This window comes from Cherax quadricarinatus, chromosome 53 (assembly GCF_038502225.1).
Source record: "Cherax quadricarinatus isolate ZL_2023a chromosome 53, ASM3850222v1, whole genome shotgun sequence".
NCBI lineage: Eukaryota > Metazoa > Arthropoda > Malacostraca > Decapoda > Parastacidae > Cherax > Cherax quadricarinatus.
The window spans coordinates 17,896,064-17,909,824 of record NC_091344.1 but is presented as its reverse complement, the minus strand read 5'-3'; the positions used below and the strand labels follow the sequence as shown (position 1 = coordinate 17,909,824).

Sequence of the window (13,761 nt, the reverse complement as noted above, 5' to 3'; positions counted from 1 at the left end):
TCAAATATTTGGTCATCACTCTGTTGATGACTTCGCTATTGCCTGTGCAGGCGCTGACTGTCACCTCATTACAGTTTCTCTCCAACAGGCAGTCGACCGTGTTTCCAATTGGGCCACCACACGTGGGTTTAAATTTTCCAGCACTAAAACCCACCAAATTACTTTCACTAGACGCTCTGTCATCTCCGATCATCCTTTGTACCTCTATGGCTCCCGTATCCCTGAACATGATAGTCAAGTTTCTGGGCCTCCTCTTTGATCGTAGGTTAGCCTGGAAACCTCACATTACCTCTCTGAAAGCAACTTGTCACAGCTGGTTGAACCTTCTTAAAACCCTTGCTCATCTTTCATGGGGAGCTGATCGTCGAACCCTCCTCCGCCTACATTCCACCCTTATTTTATCGAAACTTGATTATGGTGACCAGATCTATTCAGTGGCATCTCCTGCTACTCTCTCTAGCCTTAACCCCATTCATCACCAAGGATTATGTTTATGCCTTGGTGCTTTTCGCTCTTCCCCTGTCGAGAGCCTCTATACAGAAGCGAACGTTCCATCCTTATCCGATCGCCGTGATGCCCATTGTCTGCGCTACTATGTACACTCTCATGATCTCCGCAATCCTTCCATTTATAGAATGGTCACTGATATTAGTAAACATTCTTTATTTGTTCGCCGCCCGTTTACTCCGTCCCTTCTCTCTATGCCTTCATTCGCTCTTGTCTTCTCTTCAACTACCACCTTTCTATGTACATGTAGCATCTCACTTTTCCCTACCCCCCTGGGAAGTTCCAGCTGTTCGAGTCTGTTCTTTCTCCCTCCCTTGCTTGAAAGCCCAACTGTCTATGGTCGCTTCCCGCTCTCTTTTTCTTGACCACTTTCACTCTCATTCTCATGCCATTGCCGTGTACACAGATGGCTCTAAGTCTTCTGACGGCGTAGGATTCGCAGCAGTGTTTCCGGACAGCGTCGTATAAGGGCATTTACTGTCTTCGGCTAGTATTTTTACTGCTGAATTGTATGCCATCCTTACAGCACTTATCCGTATTGCATCTATGCCTGTGTCATCATTTGTGGTTGTCTCAGACTCCCTTAGTGCTTTACAGGCTTTACAAAAATTCGATACACCTCACCCCTTAGTCCTTCGTATCCAACTTTGGCTACGCCGCATCTTTACCAAGCATAAAGATATTGTTTTTTGTTGGGTCCCTGGTCATGTTGACGTACAGGGCAATGAACAGGCAGACACTGCTGCGCGGTCAGCAGTACATGACCTACCAGTTTCTTATAGAGGTATTCCATTTACGGACTATTTTGCTGTAATATCTTCCCACCTTCACACCCGTTGGCAACAACGTTGGTCTACTATGCTCGGCAACAAACTTCAATCTATTAAACCGAGTATAGGTTACTGGCCGTCTTCTTATCACCAGTGTCGAGGTTGGGAGACTACTCTCTCCCGTCTTCGCATTGGCCATACTCGTCTTACTCATGGATATCTCGTGGAGAGGCGTCTTGCTCCTCTCTGTGAGAATTGCCAAGCTCCATTATCAGTCAGCCACATTCTGTTGGACTGCCCACTTTATCAACGAGCACGCAGAATTTACCTCTGTCGTCGTCTTCGCTCCGCTGCTCTCTCTTTACCTTCCCTTCTCGCTGATGGACCCACCTTTCATCCGGACTCTCTCATTGACTTTTTGACAACGACTGACTTCACAAATTCTGATACCTTCAGCCGTTTCTACTTCAATCTCTTGCTACCCTCTACCCCCGTACTATCCACTGCCCCGCTGTTTTCTGTAACCTGCTGATCATCCCCCCTCCCTTCTGCCATCCAATTCCCTCGCTTCCTTCCCTACCCTGCAGCGCTGTATAGCCCTTGTGGCTTAGCGCTTCTTTTTTGATTATAATAATAATAATTAGAAGAGCAGCTAAGGGGTGTACAGGCTTATGTTTTGAATATGTTAGTGCTGTAATTGTATATTCTGTACATATCTATTTAGAATAGTTATATATTTTATAAAAGTTTAAATAACCTGTGAAGAGGGCTGGTGAAAGGATTTCAGTGAGGATGATCAATCATGGATGTACCTGGAGTTTACCTGGAGAGAGTTCCGGGGGTCAACGCCCCCGCGGCCCGGTCTGTGACCAGGCCTCCTGGTGGATCAGAGCCTGTTGAACCAGGCTGTTACTGCTGGCTGCACGCAAACCAACGTACGAGCCACAGCCCGGCTGGTCAGGAACCGACTTTAGGTGCTTGTCCAGTGCCAGCATGAAGACTGCCAGGGGTCTGCTGGTAATCCCCCTTATGTATGCTGGGAGGCAGTTGAACAGTCTCGGGCCCCTGACACTTATTGTATGGTCTCTTAACGTGCTAGTGACACCCCTGCTTTTCATTGGGGGGATGTTGCATCGTCTGCCAAGTCTTTTGCTTTCGTAGCGAGTGATTTTTGTGTGCAAGTTCAGTACTAGTCCCTCTAGGATTTTCCAGGTGTATATAATCATGTATCTCTCCCGCCTGCATTCCAGGGAATACAAGTTTAGGGACCTCAAGTGCTCCCAGTAATTGAGGTGCTTTATCTCCGTTATGCGCGCCGTGAAGGTTCTCTGTACATTTTCTAGGTCAACATTTTCACCTGCCTTGAAAGGTGCTGTTAGTGTGCAGCAATATTCCAGCCTAGATAAAACAAGTGACCTGAAGAGTGTCATCATGGGCTTGGCCTCCCTAGTTTTGAAGGTTCTCATTATCCATCCTGTCATTTTTCTAGCAGATGCGATTGATGCAATGTTATGGTCCTTGAAGGTGAGATCCTCCGACATGATCACTCCCAGGTCTTTGACGTTGGAGTTTTGCTCTATTTTGTGGCCAGAATTTTTGTACTCCGATTAAGATTTAATTTCCTCGTGTTTACCATATCTGAGTAATTGAAATTTCTCATCGTTGAACTTCATATTGTTTTCTGCAGCCCACTGAAAGATTTGGTTGATGTCTGCCTGGAGCCTTGCAGTGTCTGCAATGGAAGACACTGTCATGCAGATTCGGGTGTCATCTGTCATAAGGCTTTTATGTAAAAGCTACCCCACATTAGAACATGTAGTGAGAACCTTACTATCAAAGTAATAAGGGACATAACATAATTCTAATGAACAATGTCCATGGACTAGTGTTGAAAACAATCTCCTTGAGGTTGGGCTTACGTATTTGACATCTATTGTGGGTTTACCTCTTCAAGGGGGGCTCCTTGGCGTGGTGAAGAGGCTCTTGGTCTGAGGAATTAGACCTGTCGGTCTACTTCCTCAGACCGGACCTAATTACCCCCAAATCCCCTGTTCCCTATCCCATCCTCCCCATCCTCTCCTTTTTCCTTTCCTCCTCCTCCTCCCAACCCCTCCCTTTTGCCCTTCCTTTTTTTTTTCCACAGGCACGCTAGTTTCTTGGTAGGGGAAAGGGTACCGGGGTCCATCCCATTCCGTTGAGGTTCTTGGCGGTGGCATAGTTTGCCGTGGAATCTGGATTGCCTGGGGATGTCCTGATCCCTCTCCGGTATCCCGTAGGGTGGCTTTGGGTGTGTCTCGGGCAACGGGTGTATCTCTGGAAGCCACCTTTCGGATTCCGGGGGTGGTGGCCGAAGGAGGTATGCTTTGTGGCGGATTTCCGGCCGCCCTCTCTTTTGTCCACCGAGGTAGCTCGGCAGATGTGAGGTTGCTATCCCAGATTGCCGGTTTACTGGCATGATGGGTAGGGTATGGCACGGGTTCCATGCTGCATCTGCGCTACTTGCAGTGCTGAGGTCCTCTTGGACGCTGAGGGAGATTTCTGGCTCTTTCATTCCTCCTAGGAACTATCCCTCCCCGGTCCCCCCTTTTTTTTAGTTCTTTTTTCTTTTTTTCTTTTTTTCTTTTTTTCTTTTTTTTTTCTTAAAAACAAAAACAAAGAAGTAACCTAACCATGGCAGCCCTAGTCCATGAACCTGCTACCCCCGGGCCCCTTCTTGATACCGCACCCCGTTCTGACCCCGCCTCGTCTTTGGACCACTCTTCGGACACTCCTCATGCCTCTGTACCTCTTGCCGGTGCTGTTTCCTCACCCGCTTCAGGTACTGAGGCCTCGACTGACTCCTTCGATTTATCTGACCTTCGCTCTCCTCTGACTATGCTTCCGGCCTCTCCCTCTACGGTGCGGCAATTTTCGAATCGCTGGCCCATTCCACGTAGGACCAACTCTGGTCCCACGCCTCAACGCCAACGACAATTACCTGCTGATGATACTTCTCCACCTTCTCGTTCTTCTCAGAAAAGATCGACACGTCCTTCACTACCTTTCCACGCTCAGTTTCAGACTGCACAATGGACTAAATTCTTCACTTTACGACCAACTTCCTCTACTGCCTATCTTTCTGACCACAGAATTGGCAAGGCATTCCTACGCCATGTTGGTAAAGATATTTCTTTTCATGCTCTTAAGAGCGGTACGTGCATCATCACCGTACAGAATGCTACCCAGGCTCATGAGCTTTCTCGTCTTTCCCATATCGATACTGTTCCTGTCACTATTGAAAAGCATCATTCCCTCAATTCTTGTAGTGGTACTGTCATTCTGCCCCATACCATAGTTCAACAAAATTTCCAGACATGTGGCACTGACATTCTTGAACAGCTGGAACTCCAAGATCTCCCAATCCTCAAGGTAGACACTTACGTTCTTCCTGCCCGCGGGCGGAGACGATACCCTAGCAATGTGGCTCCTTTAACTTTTGACAGCCGTGAACTCCCATCCTCAGTTTATGTAGCAGGACATTGGTTACAAGTTTGAAAGGTGATCCCTACACCGCAACAGTGTAATTGCTGGCGATTTGGCCATCCAGCGAAATATTACAGATCTATCGCCGAATGCCCAGTCTGTGGTGCCGATGACCATTCTAATACGTCTTGCAATCGACCTCCCTCTTGCCTTAATTGTCATGAGGCTCACCCTTCATACTCTCGCCGTTGTCAAGTCTACTTAAATGAGCGGGAAATCCGTTACCTCAGAGGCAGAAGGTCTCCCTTATGCCATGGCAGTTTCTCATCTCTGCCTCCAAGGGAGACTACTTCATGTTTCTTATTCCCGTGTTTCAAAACGTCCCCCCACTTCTGGTATCCCATCTTCTGCACCCACCTCTGTGGTTACCTCTCCCATAGTCACTCCTGTAGCTAATTCTTTTGCTGTCCTCTGCTCAGACGTCCCTACTTCAACGTCTCAGTCTGATCTCGCTTCTTCGTGTTCTCTCTCACAAGCCTCGGTAGCAACGAGATCTCGTATGACACCTCCTCCCAATCGTCCCTCTACTTCTCAAAAGTCAAAAAAAGGTCCGTTAACACCTCCTACCCATCTTCCACCTCATTTTCCCTTCCCTGTCTCTGTACCTGGTTCTCCCCCTCTCACTGGCTCTGTTACAAGTGTAGAGGTTCACCCTCCTCCTCGTACTGTACCTTCCTCCCCTGTTCCCTCCCAAGTTTCTTCCTCTTCTGCCACCTCCCAGGTTTCTGCCTCTTCTGTCCCATTCCACGCTTCTCCAGTTCCCTCCACCCTTTCGCCCCCCCCTACCTTGGTACAGTCCATTACAGTTCCAATCTTTGCTCATCCTCCCCCTACCATTTCCAATATTGTCTCCCATACGACGTCTCTGAATTCTGAAACACTTGAAGCAATCTCTGAATATATTGCAGAGACCAAACCATCAATGGACAATGATCCACCCTCTGCTCCTTCTCTCTCCTCTACTCCATCTGAGCAACTCCTTTCTTCACAGAGCACCGTTCCTTCGCTGCTTGAACATTTTCCACTGCCTCCGCATGTGGACTTCTCTAACCCCTCTAGTCCGTAGGAACCCTTACTTGCGGATTTCAGGTATCTTTATCATTGCCAATCATGGCCTATTTACAGTGGAATATACGCGGCCTCAGGGGTAATCGGGGTGAGCTTCAGATGTTACTCTCCCAGTTTTCCCCTGTTGGTGTTTGCTTACAGGAACCAAAATTACACTCTGCTGTTATCTCTCCCATCTCAGGCTATAATTTATTGTATTCTTCAGATCCTTTTCCTGATGGGACCTTTAATGAAAGTGCCCTTCTTCTACGCACTGATATTCCGTACCATCAGCTATTTGTTCATACTTCGCTGCATTACACAGCAGCCCGTATCCACTTGCATAGGTGGTATACGGTCTGTTCTTTATCTCTCTCCTTCTCGGGCATTATCTATTCCGGATATTGCCTTTCTTGTTTCGTCATTACCGCCACCGATACTGTTACTTGGTGATTTTAATGCCCACCATTTCCTCTGGGGGGGGGGTCTCACTGTGATTCCCGTGGCATTCAGTTAGAGGCTTTTCTTGCCACCCACCCCCTCCATGCTTTAAATACAGGTACTCTCACCCATTTTGATCCTCGGACTCACACTCTCTCTTGCATCTATCTCTCAGTCTGCTCTTCCTCCGCCGCATTAGACTTCACTTGGTCTGTTCTTCCGGACTTACATGACAGCGATCATTTCCCAATCATTCTTACTTTCCCTTCATATTCACCACCTCTTCGCATCCCACGCTGGCAATTTGATTAGGCAAATTGGAACCTTTACTCACACCTAACTGTTTTTAGAGAGGTTCCTTCTTCGTCCTCCATTGATGAGCTTTTACACCTCTTCTCGTCCTCTGTTTTAACCACAGCTTCTCATTCTATACCCCAAACTACGGGCAGGCATTCTCAGAAATGCGTGCCTTGGTGGTCTCCTGCTTGTGCTCATGCAGTACGTTTGAAATGCGCTGCATGGGGCAGGTACCCGTACAATAGAACCACAGAGAATTCTTGATTTTAAGCAGAAGCGTGCGATCGCTCGCCATGTCATCCGTGATGCTAAACGCACTTGCTGGCGAGATTGTCTCCACCATCACCTCTGCTTCCTCTATGAGTGCAGTCTGAAAAAAAGTACGAAAACTGAGTGGTAAATATTCTCCTGATCCGGCTCCTGTTCTGCGGGTTTCCGGTGTTGATATAGCAAACCCACTAGATGTTGCCAATGAAATTGGCAATCTGGTTCGTATTTCTCAGGGACTCCATCTATGCCCCTCATTTGTTTCCTCAAAGTCTGCCAGAGAGTTAGCACCCTTGGACTTTTCTTCTCTCAGAGAAGAACAGTATAATGTGCCTTTTACACTTCAAGAACTGGAGGCAACACTCTCAGCTTGCCGATCATCGGCAGCTGGGCCCGACGACATTCATATTCGTATGCTACAACATTTACATCAGTCAGCCCTTGCAGTCCTATTACGCCTTTACAATCTTATTTGGTCACAAGGAGTTCTTCCACAGCTGTGGAAATCCGCCATTGTTCTCCCTTTCCGCAAACCAGGCACTACGGGACATGAAACCTCCCACTATCGTCCCATTGCTCTTACCAGTGCAGTTTGCAAAGTGATGGAACGCCTAGTAAATAGACGTTTAGTGTGGTATTTAGAGACACACAACAGTCTCTCCACTCGTCAATATGGCTTTTGTAAGGGACGTTCTACCATAGACCCCTTACTACGCTTGGATACGTATGTTCGTAATGCCTTTGCAAATAACCACTCAGTTATTGCCATATTTTTTGACCTTGAGAAGGCATATGACACAACTTGGAGGTATAATATTTTAGCCCAAGCCCACTCCTTAGGCCTTCGAGGCAATCTACCATCCTTCCTTAAGAACTTTTTAACTGACAGGCATTTCCGTGTTCGGGTTAATAATGTGCTCTCCCCAGACTTTATCCAAGCTGAAGGTGTTCCCCAGGGATGTGTTCTGAGCGCAACACTTTTTCTCCTTGCTATTAATGATTTGGCCTCTAGTCTTCCATCAAATATTTGGTCATCACTCTATGTTGATGACTTTGCTATTGCCTGTGCAGGCGCGAACTGCAGTGTTTCTGGACAGCGTCGTACAAGGGCATTTACTATCTTTGGCTAGTATTTTTACTGCTGAATTGTATGCCATCCTTGCAGCACTTATCCGTATTGCATCTATGCCTGTGTCATCATTTGTGGTTGTCTCAGACTCCCTTAGTGCTTTACAGGCTATACAGAAATTTGATACACCTCACCCCTTAGTCCTCCGTATCCAACTTTGGCTACGCCGCATCTTTACCAAGCATAAAGATATTGTTTTTTGTTGGGTCCCTGGTCATGTTGACGTACAGGGCAATGAACAGGCAGACACTGCTGCGCAGTCAGCAGTACATGACCTACCAGTTTTACGTAGAGGTATTCCATTTACGGACTATTTTGCTGCAATATCTTCCCACCTTCACACCCGTTGGCAACAACATTGGTCTACTATGCTCGGCAACAAACTTCAATCTATTAAACCGAGTATAGGTTACTGGCCGTCTTCTTATCACCAGTGTCGAGGTTGGGAGACTACTCTCTCCCGTCTTCGCATTGGCCATACTTGTCTTACTCATGGATATCTCATGGAGAGGCGCCCTGTTCCTCTCTGTGAGAATTGCCAAGCTCCATTATCAGTCGGCCACATTCTGTTGGACTGCCCACTTTATCAACGAGCACGCAGAATTTACCTCCGTCGTCGTCTTTGCTCCGCTGCTCTCTCTTTACCTTCCCTTGTTGCTGATGGACCCACCTTTCATCCAGACACTCTCATTGACTTTTTGACAACAACTGACTGACTTCACAAATTCTGATACCTTCAGCCCTTTCTACTTCAATCTCTTGCTACCCTCTACCCCCGTACCATCCCCTCGCTTCCTTCCCTACCCTGCAGCGCTGTATAGCCCTTGTGGCTTAGCGCTTCTCTTTGATTATAATAATAATATTGTGGGTTTAGTGCTTAGTTTTGATCAGGGCCGGATTTAGACCTGGGGGGGGGGCTGAACATGGGAGTTAAATTGAACTACAAATGATAAACAGTTTTCAAAAAAAAAGTTAGGTTACGAAGAAGACGTGTGATTTTATTTTTCTCAATTTTATTGACTATAATTTTCAATTTCTAATATATTCCATCTACATTATATGATGATTACCAATGTGTATTTATTTATATCTTTGGTGTCACACTTTCGGTATCAAGCTATATGGTGGCAGTTGACCAAAAGTACACATGCTTTTCTCTGACAGGAAACCACATGGCTGGGTCTGGATCACATGGTGGCATTTCACTGTCCATATCTACAGAAGTATCCGTAGAATGCGGTGGTTGTGTTAATTCATCACCTTTACTATCTTGATTTGGTATGTTCATTTTATTTTCTGCAGATGTACTTGGGAATGTAGGTGGGTTCTCAGATGAAACATCTGGTAGTGCTACTGGTTTTTCATTAGTAGCTTCTATGTTTTCACTACGGAAGCAGAGAAAAATTCTATAAGGCGTTTTGTCTTTGCCAAGACCGCAGTTTTTTCTTTTACTTGATTCTTTGGAACTCTTTCTTTTGTGAGCTCCTGACAACTGTTCGAGCAGCGAGCTAAAAGAAATCTTTGTAGAAATGTGGAATACGAAAATTAAATATAAAAAGTTTTTTGTCTTTATATATATTCAAGTAAGATCATTAGAACGATGAATGTGAATGTTTATTGTAGCGGGTGAAGCTCGAAGCTAAGGCAGGCGAGTCCTATCAACCTAATTAGTCATAATATTCACTTCACAGATCTTCCGCTTTGTCTTATGAAGAAATAAGATATTAGTCACTAAATAAGATAAGAGATAAGATAAGATTTCGTTTGGATTTTTAACCCCGGAGGGTTAGCCACCCAGGATAACCCAAGAAAGTCAGTGCGTCATCGAGGACTGTCTAACTTATTTCCATTGGGGTCCTTAATCTTGTCCCCCAGGATGCGACCCACACCAGTCGACTAACACCCAGGTACCTATTTGCTGCTAGGTGAACAGGACAACAGGTGTAAGGAAACGTGTCGAATGTTTCCACCCGCCGGGAATCGAACCCGGGCCCTCCGTGTGTGAAGCGGGAGCTTTAGCCACCAGGCCACCGGGCCACCTATGATATTCTGTATTACAGTGCAAAAATTAACATTGTTATATAGTCATCATCATCATTGTAACAGATCCTGTTCATACTGTTGTGGGTCGTCGTCATCCTCATGGTCTTCATTATCTTAAATGTGTGCATTTAAGATACAGTCTTAAGAAGCTCGTATCTGGAGCAGGAACTGATGTCATTCACAGGATAATTGGTTTCCATTTATGCTGTTGTTCCTGTCATGTATCCTCTGTGTGGATCACTTTTCATATCGCCTCTATGTTGATCATACATTTTGCCTTCCAGCAAATATTTACCAGCAAATGCTTAAATACCATGTTGATGTCTGATTCTGTAGTACAGTCTGTTAAGTTAGGCATAAGAATTAACAACTGGGCGTCTACACTGCAAACTGAATTGTTTGCAATCCTAATGGCGCTAAAGCTAACCTATGACACTGAGCTTGACTCTATCATCATTACTGATTCTATGTCATCATTGAAGGCTCTTGGCTCATATAAAAACTCCAACAACATGCTCATTGGGGAAGCTAGGTATAGATACTCACAAATTAGGGACAAAGGAATTAATGTACAATTGCTATGGATCCCATCACACATTGGATTACTCCTTCATGATAAAGTTGATATGTTAGCCAAGAAGAGTATCCAGAAGGAGAACGTAGAATATAACTTTGGTATAACTGTGTCTAGCATTAGGAATAATATTAGGAGAGAAGTAAATAATGAAAATGATTGTTATAGGAATGCAGTTAGAAGCCTGAGTAGATTTATAACCCACTATGATAACATGAACGTAGATAAGTATGTTTATGGAGCAACTTGCAATGTGAACAGACTGACTGATGTTGTAGTGGCCAGGCTTAGGCTTGGTTACAAGTACTTCTGGCAGTTTGGGACACACACAGATGATCAAACTAAATGTAAATTATGTGATCAGGCATATGGTCACTCTCTTGAACACTATGTGCTTAATTGTCCACTTATTGAGGAATACAGAGACAGACAGTATAATAACCTATGTGACATGTCAAGATATCTTATTAATGAAAATAAGATACCAGATATACTAAGCAAATTTCCTAAATTTGCTTGTAACAGATAAGTGAACTATAGATATGTAGATATAAATCCATATGTATTCCTGTTAACCCTTTGGGGCCTAGTTCCTAGGCCTTTTGTGTATCCATATGCTCTCGCGCTACCGTCCACAGGATGGATATGGGGTGCACAATAAACTAGCCACTTTGGTGGCAAAATCTAAATCTAATCAACAAATTTATTATCGTTCTTAACTAGGGAGGTGGCAACAAGAGCAGATGCAGCCCTGCCAGAAGACTCCTGTTTAGATCCATCAGTGTATATAACTTGTGATAACTTGTTACTACCAGCTAGGTGAGAAATTTCTTCTTGAGCAGTTGCTCTAACAAGAGATTTAAGGAAGGGATTACTAACAATGAGCTTCTTGGGAGGGACTTGTAGGTATGTGATATTAAATGAACACATCTTCCATGGAGGGGTGAAATGCTCTTGTTGCCTACAGTGATACAGTTCATGCAGGTTATAAAACTTAATGTAATTGCACGTTTTCACAATCCATTTAGATCTGTGTGTATTTACCTCTAGACACTTGGTAAGATTCACTGTGACAGTGTCTGGTTCGTTTCTGAACATTCTAATATCGAGTACAGTGTTAATTTCAACAATTCTATCACTGATACTAGAAATACCAAGCTCCTTCCTCATGTTAAGAACTTTTGTAGATCTGGGACAGCCAAGAATAATCCTGAGAGCTTCATTTTGCATTAACTCCAAGGGTTGGAGAGAACTTTCTCTAGCTAATATCAACATGGGAGCAGCATAATCAATTAAGGACCTAACATAGGCTATGTACATCATTCTCACGATTCTCACATTAGCACCATAGTTGGGATTGTAGCCAGCAACAGCTTTGAGAGCATTTAGCCTAGCTTTACATTTCTTGTTTAGTTGTGGTATAGTGGATTTGTTAAAGGGTACATCTACACCAAGATATCTGTAAGTTTTAACGTAGCTAATGATTTCACCCTGCAAATAGATGGGTGGGGGATGTCGTTTGCTTGTTAATATCTTAGTTTTAGAGGAAGATATTATGAGGCCTAGTCGATTACAAATTGCTTGAACTTTATTAAGAATGGTATTCATCTTCTTATGCCCTGTTGTATGGATCATGATATCATCAGCATAGCTTATAGCTATATGTTTAGGTGAGGCAGGTAGAGCATTTAGGAGAGCATTAATCAGAATATTAAATAGCATGGGACTAAAAACTACTCCCTGCGGTGTACCTAAAGACATTTCTTTAGAATCACTTCTGAAGCCTTGGTAAAGGACAGAGGATACTCTATTTGACAGGTATCCTATTATCCAGCAGAGTAAGCTACCACCAATATTCATTTTGGCTAGTTCATGTAGTATAACAGTTATGTTCGCAATATCAAATGCAGATTTTAGATCAAGAAAAGTGGTAAAACTAGTAGAGGTGTGTGCAGTGAGAAAGGTGGAAATACAGTTCTGCACACTTTTACATTTCATGAACCCATAGAGGTAGGGGGAGAGTTGATGTCTGATTCTGTAGTACAGTCTGTTCAGCATCATTCTTTCAAAAGTTTTACAAAGACAACTAGTTAAGGAGATCGGCCTAAATGTATCAGGCTGTTGGGGCTTAGGGATAGGCACAATGAGACTATTGGTCCAGGAAGTAGGAAGAACGCCCTCAATGTAACTGAGATTATACAGTGCCAACAAAGGGTTATCAGGCACGTGCCTTAGAGTTCTGAGAATATCATAGGTTATACCATCCTCTCCAGGAGCAGTTGATTGACCTTTGGTTAATGCATTATCTAATTCATACTCGGTAAAGAGGCAATCACTCTCATCAATATTTTGGCTCATAAAATTAATCAGTTTCAACATTTCTTCAGAAGTACTCATTAAATTTTTTCTAATATGAGATGGAAGGCTTTCATGCCTGGATGTTTTGGACCAGTCATTTATGAGGTCATTTGCTTTTTCAAGAGGAAAGGGATGAGCAACATTGCCAGTCTTTTTCCTGGTTATTTTATTTATACCTTTCGAAGCCAAACTCAAAGGGATGGACCTATTTAATCCACTAACAAACTGTTCCCATTCTTGTTGCCTAAGTTCTTCCTTTCTATTCCTTGCATTTGTTAGTGCAGCTTGGAACTTTCTGAGCAGGTCTGGGGTTCTACATTCACGGTATGCTTTACCAATCCTCCTAGCTGCATGTGTTAGATTGCGCAGCTGTGGATCATTATAGTATTTACATTGGTTTTTATTGTTATTTATAGTGGAGGGTCTTTGTTTCCTATTCCTGCCCACTTGATCTGTGAGAACACTCTCAATAGTGGTAATTAAATCATCATTAAATTTTTGTGTGCCAATGGGCTCGTAATTCTTATACCATTGATCCAAGTGGTTAATAAAGTTGTCTCTGTGTTCTGGTTTGAGAATAAGTTTCCTCCTGTATTTAGCTCCTTGATTGCTGGAGATGTGATCAAGATTGACAGTTGTTAGTCTTGGGAAGTGATCAGATAGAAGATCATCAACTATGACAGAGTCATGCATCGTATATGATGTATTAAATCCAAGACACAGATCTAGTATGCCACCATATATGTGAGTAGGCTCAGTAGTGCCCACAATTCGAACATTATCATGCTCATTTAGCAATCTCACTA

At 44.1% G+C, this 13,761-nt stretch overlaps 2 long non-coding RNA genes across 3 annotated transcripts in view; one reads left to right on the top strand and one right to left on the bottom strand.

Moving 5' to 3' along the window:
• LOC138854264 (uncharacterized) overlaps positions 1 to 13,761 on the bottom strand; it is a 39,203-nt gene that overhangs the window by 7,869 nt on the left and 17,573 nt on the right. The window lies entirely within an intron of this gene.
• Positions 1 to 13,761, top strand: part of LOC138854263 (uncharacterized) — a 33,898-nt gene that overhangs the window by 10,585 nt on the left and 9,552 nt on the right. The window contains exon 3 of one of the 2 annotated variants that reach the window (XR_011393467.1): positions 9,145 to 9,434. The exons of the other annotated variant lie outside the window; for it this stretch is intronic. This is a non-coding gene — a long non-coding RNA (uncharacterized lncRNA). Of the gene's footprint in view, positions 1 to 9,144; positions 9,435 to 13,761 lie in introns of those variants that run through there. 2 annotated transcript variants of the gene reach the window in all.